General features: G+C 39.4%; 1 protein-coding gene across 7 annotated transcripts in view; it reads right to left on the bottom strand.

Annotated features, from left to right (window-relative positions):
* The window catches only part of LOC105490044 (WD repeat domain 72), a 294,422-nt gene that overhangs the window by 14,952 nt on the left and 266,565 nt on the right, over window positions 1-12,905 (bottom strand). The window contains exon 24 of one of the 7 annotated variants that reach the window (XM_071066823.1): window positions 10,111-10,625. The exons of 5 other annotated variants lie outside the window; for them this stretch is intronic. The gene's annotated coding sequence lies outside the window, so the exon portion shown is untranslated. Of the gene's footprint in view, window positions 1-10,110; window positions 10,626-12,905 lie in introns of those variants that run through there. One more of the 7 variants, XM_011755278.2, reaches the window with a different exon arrangement.

Genomic DNA, 12,905 nt, shown 5'->3' with positions numbered 1-12,905 from the left:
CAGAATTTTCTCCATTTTTCAAATCCCTCTTTAATTATGGTTAATACGAAAACATGGTGTGACACTTGATTGTTCTCCATATATGTTATATGTGTTTAGTCCTAAAATCCAAGTATGGGATAAACTTCCTGAGGGAAAGATTTACATCTTATGATACATTTCCGCATTCTTTGCAGTTTTAATGTGGCTGGGAGGACAGTGGTTGTGAGCTAGTTAGGTAGGGCAAACCCAGGGCATCTACTGTCAAAGGTTGGGCTTGGGATGGGCGGCAGAGGAGGATTCTGCTAGTGTCAGTGGTGCCAATGACTCATATACAGGAAAGTAGCTATTTTATTCTAAGATCTGTTCTTAATGTCCCCTACTAAAGGGGCAGAGTATTGTATTCCCTTACCTGCAGCATTCCATAGAGTAGCAAATATACAGAAATAGAGCTCACAAAATGCAAAGGAGGAAACTAAAATTCGAACACTGGAACAACAGATAAATAAGGTTCCTAGAGTGCGTATTTTTAAAAGCCCATGTTTCTGTTCTGGTATCATGGATTGTCGAAGTAGAAACACCAGCAGTCAGAGCTGTGGAATAGCCAAAAATCAATTTAAAATCTGAGCCCAGCACAATTGCTGAAGGAAAAGCTGTGAATTCTCTACAATTGGTATGAAAAGTCAATGATAAGAGGAAACCGTGAGCACAGTTCAGCGTGGCATGAAACAAAATCAGAGGACACAGAGCAGGCACACAATGTGAAACCTTAATGACAAAGGAAATTCAAACTAGATGCCCCAGTCTTTTACTGATAAGAGTTGAAAAGTTAATACCAGAATTATGCTGCCCATTAGAATATTATAATAAATATAATTACAATGGAGATTCTTTTCTTGAGCAACACACATATTGCTCAAGTTTGAATATTGCTGGTATACTGGAAAACATTTGAACCCAAGGTCAGGAAACTTGACCTTGGACCTACTCATGCCTATTGCTATCTGTTCATTTATTTTTTTCATGTATTCATTCAATCATTCCAACAAAACGTTTAAAAACCTATTTAGGCTTCAGGCTTAAAGTGAGCTTAAGCAAATGTCTCAGACTTCTGGAATTCAGATTACTCATCTGTAAAATAAGGATAATAATCCTTATATTGACAACCTTATAAGGTCTACAAAGAATCTGATGAGATAATGTGAAAAGCAATTAAACTATAAATACAACTGACATAAGTTTGTGTAACTTATTTAAATCTGGCCCCAGAAATGTAGTAATTATCTTGGCACTACATCTGCAGAAATCATCTTTTGATCTTCTAAGCCACTATTGAAACTATGAGCAGTGCTCAATCATCTATTCTATGTGCTTTCAGCACACTCCATATGTGGTTCAATGTTACTTGAAAACTGTCAAATACCAATTGGGATTCATCTGATTCCATTGATCTTTTTACTCATTTAAATAGAAATATCAGATTGAAAATTTATCACATGGAAAAAAATGAAGAAAAAGAGAAGGCTTCTGTTGCTCATAAACATATCCAGATGGTGGTAGAGAAGGCTGTGGTGGACTGCTTTTTTGTGCAGATACTACCTCTGTCTTCCCGAAAGCCCTGTCTTCTCCATTTGTGTCCAGGTGGATTCAAAGTACACCTTTCCCAGGTGCCAACATTCACCATGCTTTATAAGGATGCCTACCAGTTCCTTCCTTTCCTGTAAAAGGGCCTGTTTTTAAGAAAACATTGCTTGGCAGTTGTAAACTCAATTGTTAGAATAGCCAGCATATAAGCACATGCATATTTCTGGCCCAAAGATGGAAGAAGGTACGTTCTCTTACTTCTTCACTCTTTGGTGGTTTCTTGAAGAATGGGAGAATTTAGATGTTTAACCATCTTTCCTTCTTTGTTTGGCTTAGTTTTTCATCAGTGACCAATCTCCTTCCTGCATGTAAATGGGCTATTTTGGAGGCAGAAAAAAGTCCCATAACTATGTGGAATAATTTTTAACCCCATTATAGTAAGTCTTCTACATCTTACCATCAGTAGGTTCTTGGAAACTGCAACTTTTAAGTGAAACAATGCATAACAAAACCAACTTTTTTTCTCACCAATGTTATAACAAAAGGATGTTATTTGAGGATTTGTTGTAGGTCATTTTGCTTAAAGTCAGTTTCTAAGAGTCTGTCAATATCAAGTGACGACTTACTGTACTATGTTTTCAGTGTATACATAAAGTCAAAGAAACATACATCTCTTAGGACCTGGACAAGGTAATGGCCGGAAATATCACCAGATAAATAAAGGACTTCTCTCCTGATCCAATGCTCTCCCCTCACATGTGACATGCTTGTCCGTACTGAGCTTTAGAGTTTACAGAACATTGTCTCTGGAACACTCCCATTTCATAATCACAATAACTACATGAGGTCTATTATCCCCAGTTTACACAGGATAATTCCAAAGGATGAATTGATTCTCAGGGGCTCAGTCGGTTGTATTGGAATTCAAGTGTTTCGACTCCCAGGACTTTGCTGGTGACTTTCTGAACCACCTTGTTCAGCCAGGAAGGTGAACCTAGCACTGGGTGATAGACATATTGTCACCTTGGTGCTCTATGTGAGTCATCTTATCATCAATTTCATTTATGGAAATTCATGAAAAAATTCCAAAACTTCACAACTTATTTATTACTGTCCTTATCATGTAGGCACTTGGTGGACCTTGACAGGGTACACTACATATCTTGATATATTGTCAAATTTCTAAGTTCTCTTGGCCCATCATATGAAAAACTGTACCTTCCCAATCCCTGGGCTTGTAACAATGTGATGGGGCTGTTCTACAAGGAGTGCACTCTGAGTTTCCATTGATAGAAATACAGTGTTTGGAATGTAGAAGCGGGCAGTGTTAGTGTATGCTGATTAGATCACACCTCAAACACAACTTTTACTTCAGGACATTGATAAAATAAAATAGTGTCTGTGTTCAGAGGGTTGTGTCTCCACCACTAGGAACTAGGGATTTGGGCTTAGGGAGAACATGATTGCTGCCTTCGCGTTGGGAAAGGCTGTCAGAGAGAAGACAGATTAGGCTCACTGTGTTCTGCCCTCCAGAGCCAAACTAGGGTCAGTGGGTGGAAGCTAGAGGGAGGCGGGCTGGGGCTCCGTGGAATGTGGAGCTTTCCACATTATGCGATCAGTTCATGCTGGAGTGAGTTGCCCCGGGAGGCAGGAAACTCCCAGGTACCAGAAATGTGCAAGCAAAGACTGAGCCATGTTTTGGCAGAGTTGTCACTGCAAGTATTCAGGCACCAGAAGGAGACAGAAGGAAATAATGTCTCAGATCCCTTTTATTCCAGATGTTCTCAAAATGTTCTCCAGAAATTCATGGCAGAACAACTTGCTCAGAGGCATCTCTTATTTTTAGATCCTTTAAACCAGCTTTCTTAAACACCTCCACCAACAAGCAACCAGGAATTTGTTGTTTTGGGATATTTATTAGGGTTTATTCCCAATTTTTTTTTAATTTCCTCCCATTTAAGAGGAAAAAATGTATTCCACAGTGGAAATGTAGACATCCTCAAATTGCTTGTAAACTCTTTAAATTGAAGAGAAACTTTCAGTTTTTCTTTTTATAGAAAACAGTGTCACCCTGGTGGGAGATAGTGGGAAACATTATGAATGTGAATTTGTGGGGGTAGAAAGTATATGAGAAGTCTCTGTACCTTCCTCTCAATTGTACTGCGAACCTAAAACTGCCCTTAAAAAAAAAAAGAAAAAGTCTATCAAACAAACAAGCAAACATAGTTTGTGCAAAAGGACCCTGACCCTGCTACGTTTCTAGGAAGGGGATTGCGTTACTCTTTCATGAGTTTTTCCAGTATTTTTTATCAGCAGGCAAGAAATAGTACGTCAAACTTCATAACTGAACCGAGTGTAATACAGGAAATGCTTTCGAAGATATGAACAGGGTTTAGGAAAATAAATTGTGCAGAACATAGGGTCTCATAGTAGTGGATGCAATTACCATTCTCTTCCTGAAGAAGTAAAGGAAGGAGCAGTTTTCAAAATCCGCTGAGGGTCCTCGTATGGAAAGGAGGACTGTCTGAAGCGGGGTCGTTGGTAGAGGAACCCAGCCAGTCCACTATGATCTTGCAGGGAAGGAGCTGAGGAAAACATTCCTTCAGTTTCCTCCCGGCCTCTGTCACTTACTAGCACCTCCTATGGGCAGAGTCAACCGGAAGCTGGCAGGCAAGAGCACCTATTGGTGCTGTCCTCATGCCCTGAAACATACAGAGCATGGGATAGGGTGGAGAGTAAATATGGAGAGGCAAGTGGAAAGTATCCAGCACTGTCGTTTCCCATAGCACAAATTCAGGTACCCATTTATTATCTGTTATACTTATAGCCTGGTATGGACCTCTCTGCAGAGTCTCTGTAATTGACTAAGTCTTGTAATTGATTCTAAAACAGGATTAAAAGCAACCATTGTTTTCAAAGAAGTTTTATCTCCTGATTATAGAAACTAAAAAAAAAAAATATCAACAATAAATATTTTCATGGCAATCATATTTGGGTCCATTTAAGAAAGGGTTTTACAAAGGAAGATTTTCTGATACTCCTATTTCCCAAATAGCTTTACCAGAATTGAATGACTCCTTCTCTCAAGGAAGCCACAAGCTTCTTATTGTCTCTTTCTCCCACAGCCATGTTGTACTGTCTTTCATGTGAAATCTGTGCTGTACTTTCTAATTTTATTCTAAATGCTCATATTCGATAAAACATTGCATTGCTTTTACAATAAAAACATTTCATTTTATCAGATAGGATTACATGTAAGGAAGACAGTTTCAGTATTGGTGGCAGAGCCCATAACAAGTTGCCAATAGAAAAAGCATACTCTGTTTATGGGATGTGAAATACCGCAGTGTTGGGGCAATCAATGTGGCTATGCCTGCATATAGGGGGATGGGCTCAATGGACATCCCAGATTCTGTGTACATATTTCCTCCTCCTCACCCAGAGGAATTATCAGAAAACTAGTGAGTCTGGTATTTAAACATAAATTCTTCTGTAATTTGGTGCTCTTCAATGGAGGTTTTCAGAGCTCAATTTCAGTTTCATCTCAAAGTGGAATTTCAGAGTTACTTGACAATAACAGGTTTGCTCTTGAAAAATGAAAATGGAGAGTGAAGTCTGGATTCCCCCAGCCCCACCCCCATCCCACTTACCCTGCTGAGGACTTTCAGCCTCTTCCAGAGTAAAGAACATGCTCAGTGTTGATGGAAACGCAGTGAGCTACCTTGTGGAAACGCTTTAGTGCATTTAAATGTTTACTGTAGCAGAAATGCCCAAATCACCCAGAGAAATTCATAGCACTAAAAACATTAAAGCTTGCATACTCTTGTGGATTCATATATTCAAGCTCCTGAAAGATCTAAGATGCATTTGAACTCAAATGCAATATATACAAATAGGCCATGAGGTAGTCTCATATTTTGATCCTGGATGTTCTAGCATTGCATATAGGAGGGTTTTCTTTGTCATTCATCTGGCTAGAGGATCTGGATAAGATAATCAGAAACAGACAATGCGCAGTGGCTCATGCCTGCAATCCCAGAATTTTGGGAGGCCGAAGCAGGCGGGTTACCTGAGGTCAAGAGTTTGAGTCCAGCCTGGCCAAAATGGAGAAACCCTGTCTCTACTAAAAATACAAAAATTAACCAGGCATGGTAGCGAGTGCCTGTAATCCCAGCTACTTGGGAGGCTGAGGCAGGAGAATCACTTGAACCCGGGAGGTGGAGGTTGCAGTGAGTTGAAATTACGCCTCTGTACTCCAGCCTGGGTGACAGAGCAAGACTCCGTCACCACCTCCCCCGCCTCCCGTCGCCCCAAAAAAGATAATCAGAAACAAAAGTGTATTGTGATATTAAAAAAAAAAAAAAAAACTATCTAGATAATCTCCTAAAAAGAAATTTCCCTCAAACAACAACTGTAAGTCCTTGACTTTGGGGACTAAGTTGGAAGACATTGGTAGAGCTGAGACGATTCAGATTCTGATGTGGAAAGTAGAGATATTAGGGATTTCTACAGTATAAAAGCTGTTTGTAGCTAATAAAAATCTAACTAAAAATCAAATCTTCGTTTAATACTTTGGAATTCCATGTCATTTAAGTTTAATAGAAAAAGTAACTATTAGTAGAATTCTTTTAAAAAATGAAGATAAAAGGTGAAACCAATAAAAATATAATTCATTGCCAGGAATTAGATAGGCAGGTAGTAGAATATTTATTATTTTATGGTGTTTGTTTAAACAAGTGGTTTTTCAGATAGCACTTCTCAATTACTCTATGCTAGTTATATTTTAAGGCTAGAAAGAGACTCAGTTTAGATCATAATATATGAACCTCTTGTGATTTACTTTTTGATAAATATTGCCCAGTGAAATTTTTTTTTCAGATTCAATATATTGCTTTTCCCAGAAAATACTCGAAGCAGATGCCTTTCCTAAGTAAAGCTGAAATGTGTACAAATTTATCAAAAGGACATTTTCAGTTCAAATAATGAAAAGCTACCCATTGGTCAAATAATTGAAGGTTGGGCAGAGGGAGAATCCAGAATATATTGCGTGTTACACCAGTCCTTGTACAAATATATCTTGGGAGACAGCCTGCTCGGTTCTTTTGCAATAGAGTTGGTCTGGAAAGTGACATAAAATCTTCACTATATCATGTGCATTTTGTACACTTTACAGGGTTTTGGTAATAAAAATATGGAAAGGGTTTGTCAGAGTGTGAAAATGACAAATGATTACATATAAATATTTTCTTATGTTTCAGATGGGAATAGAAGGCAGAGGAATGGTGTGCAATGGTCACACTTAAATTCTTGTCACCGTTTAACCAATAAGATCAGTAATTACCCTGTTTGCTCTTTTTTATCCAAAGCTGTCCCTCAGTGAAAGAAAAAATAAGAGCCATAATATAGGTAGCAATTTGCAAGGAACATGAGGCAGTTTCTGTGTTTAGGCCAATGGTAAAATGCAGCTCCTTTCAGAATCTTATAGAAGGACACAGGGCAGGGACTGGACAATCACTGGACATTCTTAGTTCTCAAGGTCATATTTCTCACATGGATGGCCCTGGACAAAACGCAAAAACCTTATTATATGTCAAAACGTTCACTGCTTTAAAATTCTTCAGTAGTGCTCCATCGTTTGAATATGACACTCTTATCATTCTGAGTGGCATGCAAGACACTTCACAGCCGGGCCCTTGCTCTGTCTCTCCAGTCTCATATCCTGACACCCACACGTCCGCCAATCACCATAGGTGTATCACCATCAATTACTGTAGGTCCTAAGTGAACTATGTCCCCAAGTCTTCCTTTCTTTAACTCATTCTTTACATATTTCCTGGGTACCTACTACGTGCCAGATAAGACCAAATGATGAGGAGTCAACACGATCCAAAGGCTTGTGCAATTTATGGCCTGGTGGGGCTAACAAAGAAAAATAACAATCCCTACCTTTGCCAAAACAAAAAATAAACATGAGTAAAATAAAAACATTGTGATAGCTGCTGGGAAGGAAAAAACTTGAGTGTTGACATAGAGACAATCAGGGAGGAGAGGAAGGTGGTGACATTTAGAGTGTACCAGGTGAAAATCTATGGCAAAGACTTCCAGACAGAGGAAACAGCATGTGCAAGTCCTAATGTGAAAAAGGCTTTTTCAGGCTCACAGAATTGAACAAAGGCCAGTGCAGCTGGAGTGTGGTAGGTATAGGGGACACAGCACAAGGTGAGGATGAAGTCGGAGCCAGGCATCAGATCATGCAGGGCCTTGTAGCTCATAGCAAGTGCAATTGGAAGTCATGGGTTGGATTTGAGCAAAGAAGCAATATGATTTAATTTACATTTTTAAACAATTGCTGTGGCAGCTGTATGATAAATGAATCAAGAGAAAATAGGTGGAGCCTTTATTTAGAAGGCTATTCTGGAAGACAAGAAGAGGGATGATAGTGAATGGACTCAAGAGACTATGGAAGTGGAATTAACAATGCATTTGAAGTTTTGTCTTTGAGTAATTCCTACTTCCTTGAAGGCTCAGACCAAGCATCACCTCCCCTGCAAAGCTATTTCTAAGGCCCTTCAATCCTCAAAGGATTGGAGGCTGTCTCCTGTTTTCTAAGTAGCCTGTATCAGGCCTCCACAATGTGACATAGCATAATATTGACTTGCTTGTCTGCCTTCTATAAGACTGTGAACTTTGTTAGGACAGAGGCTATATCTTGTCCTTGTCTGCATCTCCAGCCTGAGCACAGAGCCGGTGCATAAGAGGAGCTCAATAGCTGGTAGGCACATGGGTGAATTGTGCCCTCTGGCCTGCTGTAGAGCTCTTCACAAGACACGAACCCCTGAGTGGGAGCCAGACCCAGGGCTTTGGGATTGATTCTGATATTGAAAGGCCTGTGGAAGAGCGACTGCATACCAAGGACACCTACGTCCGTGAGAAGTGACCAAGAAATCTCAGATAGGAAGGCAAATTGATTTTTCCAAAGCCATTTCAGAGGAAGGAGTTCTTGACTGAGGTGGACTCTCTTGCAAGTACTTTGAGTTCCATTTCTAAACCCTGCTGCAACAATTACAGTTCAGAAACACTTGCTTGGAACATATAGCTCAGCAGACATGCTGTCATTTTTGACAAGGGTTTGCATTTATCAGTTGTGTTTCTGAGAGCTGTTGGACAGAAATCATAACGAAGCTGTCACCACAGCCTCCCATTACCTTCAAGCAGATTCCTTTTAATTCACCTCCATGTAGATTTAAGTGTCTAACAAGCACCAGGTGCCTGGCTGTTGCGGTAGGGCTGAATGTCAGGGTATTTATAAAGGGTCTCTGTTCCTGAGAATCCACAGGTCTCTAAACAACTAAATAAACACTTGTAATTGAGGATAGATATATGTATATGTATTTATCCATGTACAGTCATGCACCAGTCAACAAAGGACCACATATATGATGGTGGCCCCATAAGATTATAACAGAGCTGAAAAATCCCCATTACCTAGTGATGTTGTAGCTGTCATAACATCCTAGTGCAACATATTACCTTTTACATATTTAGGTACACAGAAACTTACCACTGTGTTACAATGGCCTACAGTATTCAGTATAGTGACATGGTTTGTAGCCTGGAGCAATAGTATGCCATTATAGTGTGTTTTTTGGGCTATACTGCCTAGATTTGTTGATGTTTGCACAATGACAAAATTGTCTAACACTACATTTCTCAGAATGCATCCTTGTCGTTAAGCAATGTGTGACTGTATATGTGTGTGTGTATATGTATGTGTGTGTGTGTGTATACATACAGTATGTATATATATGTGTGTATGTGTGTGTATAACACTGTATGTATACACACACACACCCCTGGTGAGAGAAAAAAATAATGGGATAATTTATTCATTCCTCTAGGAGAAAGAAAAAAGTGTGTATTTGTTCAGGGAGAAGCTTAACTTGACTTGGGTCGGTAAGAGTTTGTTATCAGTCTCTCTCTGTCAACTTCCCAGAGGCAGGAAAGCCCAAGGTTTAAGATCTTTAGCACCAGAGCTAGATAGTCTGGGTTCAAATCTGCCAGTTATTTAACTACTCTTCACCTCAGTTTACTCAACTGTAAAATAGGATAATAATAAAACATATCACAGAGTGTTGCTGTGAGAATTAAATAAGTTAGTACCTATGTGCCTGGAAAGGTCATTCCACTGGGAATAGTATGCACAGAGGTGATGGATGTCCCTGGAATGTCAAAGAAGAGCAAAACCTCTGGTGTGAACAAAATACAGGGTGTGTTTCAATAGGAAGATTGGAGGGGCAATTGGAAACACAGTTTGTGGCCCAGATCCTGAAGGGTTTTATACGTCACACTAAGAAATTGGATTCTAGGCTGTAGGCAAAGAGAACTATCAGTGATTTCAAACAGGGGAATGGTATGACCAAGTTTATGTTTTAGAACAATCCTTCCTGAATAAATAGAAAGTTTTGGACCAGAGGAAGAAACAAATGCGAGGCAGTTTCACCAGATGGTTACAGCAATAATCCATGTCAAATGATTTAAAATCTGGAATAGGATGGTAGCAGTAGGGAAGGCTAACCTGATAAATTTAAGGTTTCCCGAACATTGTGATTATGGGACTTTTCCTTCCTTACATAATTTCCAAAAATTCTTCAGGTCTCAGTTTGGGAAGTGCTGGCTCAGAATTTACTCATTTTGTGGATGTTTTGTTTCCTTACATCCTTCTGCATCTTAGATTATTCCTGTAACCCAGCAGGAATCGTGATCACAAATGGAGGAACTCATAAATTATCTGATGATGGACGGTTTGACAGATCAATAAGTGAGCCAGTCTTCCATAGAAACCGAGCTTTATTCTGAAATCTCTGGATTTTCACATCAGCCAGCCTTCCACCATAATTGCTCTCTTTTCTTGGCTGCTCAAGAAACTTTGTGGGGAGAGTAGTGTGATAAAAGTTGTATTTGAAGAATATTAATCTGTTGTCACTCATTTTAGATTGGAGGGAGAAAAACATAGTGCTCTGGAGGCTCAGCATTTCTTTTCATTGCAGTTTATGCAGTTCTTTCTGAAGAGAAAAATAATAATAAATCCTTAAACTGTGCCAGGCAGAAATCTAAGTGCTACACACACAGAGACACACACACAGACACACACACACACAATCTTTGCAATAACCTTATAAAGCAGACACTGTTATTGGCCCTATTTTGTAGATGAGTAAACTGAGCTACAGAAAAAGCCAAAGTCACATAGCTAACAAAGAGTAAAACCAGGAGAGTAAATAACAGTAGCTGGGTTTAATAAATGTGGAATGAATGTGTGGGTGAAAGCGTTGAGGAGTTAACAGAATGAATTCTGATGAGAGACTGTGATAAGAGTTAGAAAAGTGAGAAGAAATTACACATTTAGGTTAAGGACAACATCAGGAGTCAAAATGGGAAAGGAGTCCTCTTGTTAACCTGGACAGTGTTCCAAAGAAATTACTCTTCAAATGAGAGAGTTTGAAGTAGAGGTAGTAAAGCAAGTGAAATTTACTCAAAATTACAGAAAATATGGCACGTTGGGAAAGTTAACACATCTCTGCTGCTAAGATCAAGCCCCTGTATTATTATCTGCTCTTATAAATGGTGTTTGAAACAGATGCCATTTCAACCGCAAGGCATTTACTGAGTGAGGCCCAAGAAATGTTTTCAATTTGCTGGTTGTGACTTTGAGAATAGGAATGGCATCTGTATATCTAGAAAGGGTGCAGAGTGTGTGCTGCCTTAGTGACACAGTTCTAAACAAGACATCGACCCCTATCTGAGTCTGTCAGTACGCTCTTACTTAGCTTCTATATACCTAGCCCTCTGTGTTAGGTGTTAATGCCTAAATACCATTAATCAAAAACAGTCCTAAAGCATATATATACTAGTGTTAAGTATATACTAGTGTTAAGTATTAAGTATATCCATTTTGGAACCCAAAATGGATAAAATATAATCTCTAATCTTCTAATCAAGTTGGAGGAAGCTAATACAAACTTAACTTATACCCAGTATGGGACGATGATAATATGTGAATTGTGTGATAAAAACCAACATAAATTTGTTTTACAAATGTGCAACATAAGACTGAGTAAGAATGACTCAATAGGGATTTAGGACTGGAGGAGGAATTTTAGGTGGCTCTAGATAGGTAAACAGTAGATGTTGAGGAGAAGAGCATTTCAAAAAGGAGGGGAAGCAACAGTACCAAATGCTGATAAAAAATCTGGGACACCATGAAAATAAAACAAAAAAAAAGCCTTTGAGTTTCTCCACTTAAAAAAGATTGTACTGACCTGGATTTATGAAACTAATTACCCTCAGCATATAATGATAATTACAAATGTATTTCTTCTGAAAGCAGAGTCTACTCTTCGATCTTCATGATTTAACTCCCCTAGTTTTGCTACTTTGGGATTCTTGGGTCTTCTGAGTTTTAGAAACTTCTTAGGCTTCCAGTTCTTTTATTCCCAAGGTTGGCATCAAGAGGCATTCTCAGTCATTTGCTCAGACAACATAGAGACTCAGCCTCCTTACTAGCTTAGAATTCCGGCCCTCTCTGACCTGTCCTTGACCTCAAATAAGGTGCCAGTATCTATCCAATTAGGCTCATCCCTATGCTAAAGAGGTAGGCCCGGGCCAGCATCGTCTTTGCACTGTACTTTTATCTGAGTGCATAGCTCATATATCGCAGCAGGCGAGCTGGTGCTGACATATAGCACACCCTGATTGCCATCAATCTGCTCCCAGAACCATCTACCCAACCATCACAAGATATCACTTTGGGGCTGACATCTTTGGGGCCAAGTCCCAGCCAGGAGATGTGTGTCACCCAGGGATGACAGTCTGATCAAAATGCATGATGGATAGGGTAAAACCATCACCCCATCACTCATGAGCAAGGAGGCAAAAATTGTCAAGGTAGGAGTGTCAAGTGTGGGGAAGGTAATTTCTGACAGGTGATTAATGCCAAGGAGCCAGCAATCATCCAGGTACTGCCAAGAGAAATGGGCAGTTATATATATTTTTTTCTATGACAGTGCCTCCCTTCCCCCTACTCTTGACCTCTGGTTTTACAGTATGTTACATAAAATCTTTACAGACGACATTTTCTTCACCAAATTCTACATATTTTTTCTCCTCAAATTCTAGAGCCTATATTACATACACTGTGTACACACACATTCACACAAAATGTAATTCTAACAAGACCCCATAGTCTCATCACCTTTTGCAAACCAGCCGAAATGATCTCCAGTTAAGGTTACTCTGATGGTCCTTATGGAAGCAATAGGTCAGTCTGTCTGGGGCCAAATCTG

This window comes from Macaca nemestrina, chromosome 7 (assembly GCF_043159975.1).
Source record: "Macaca nemestrina isolate mMacNem1 chromosome 7, mMacNem.hap1, whole genome shotgun sequence".
NCBI classification, from domain to species: domain Eukaryota; kingdom Metazoa; phylum Chordata; class Mammalia; order Primates; family Cercopithecidae; genus Macaca; species Macaca nemestrina.
This window is presented reverse-complemented; position numbering and strand designations above follow the sequence as displayed.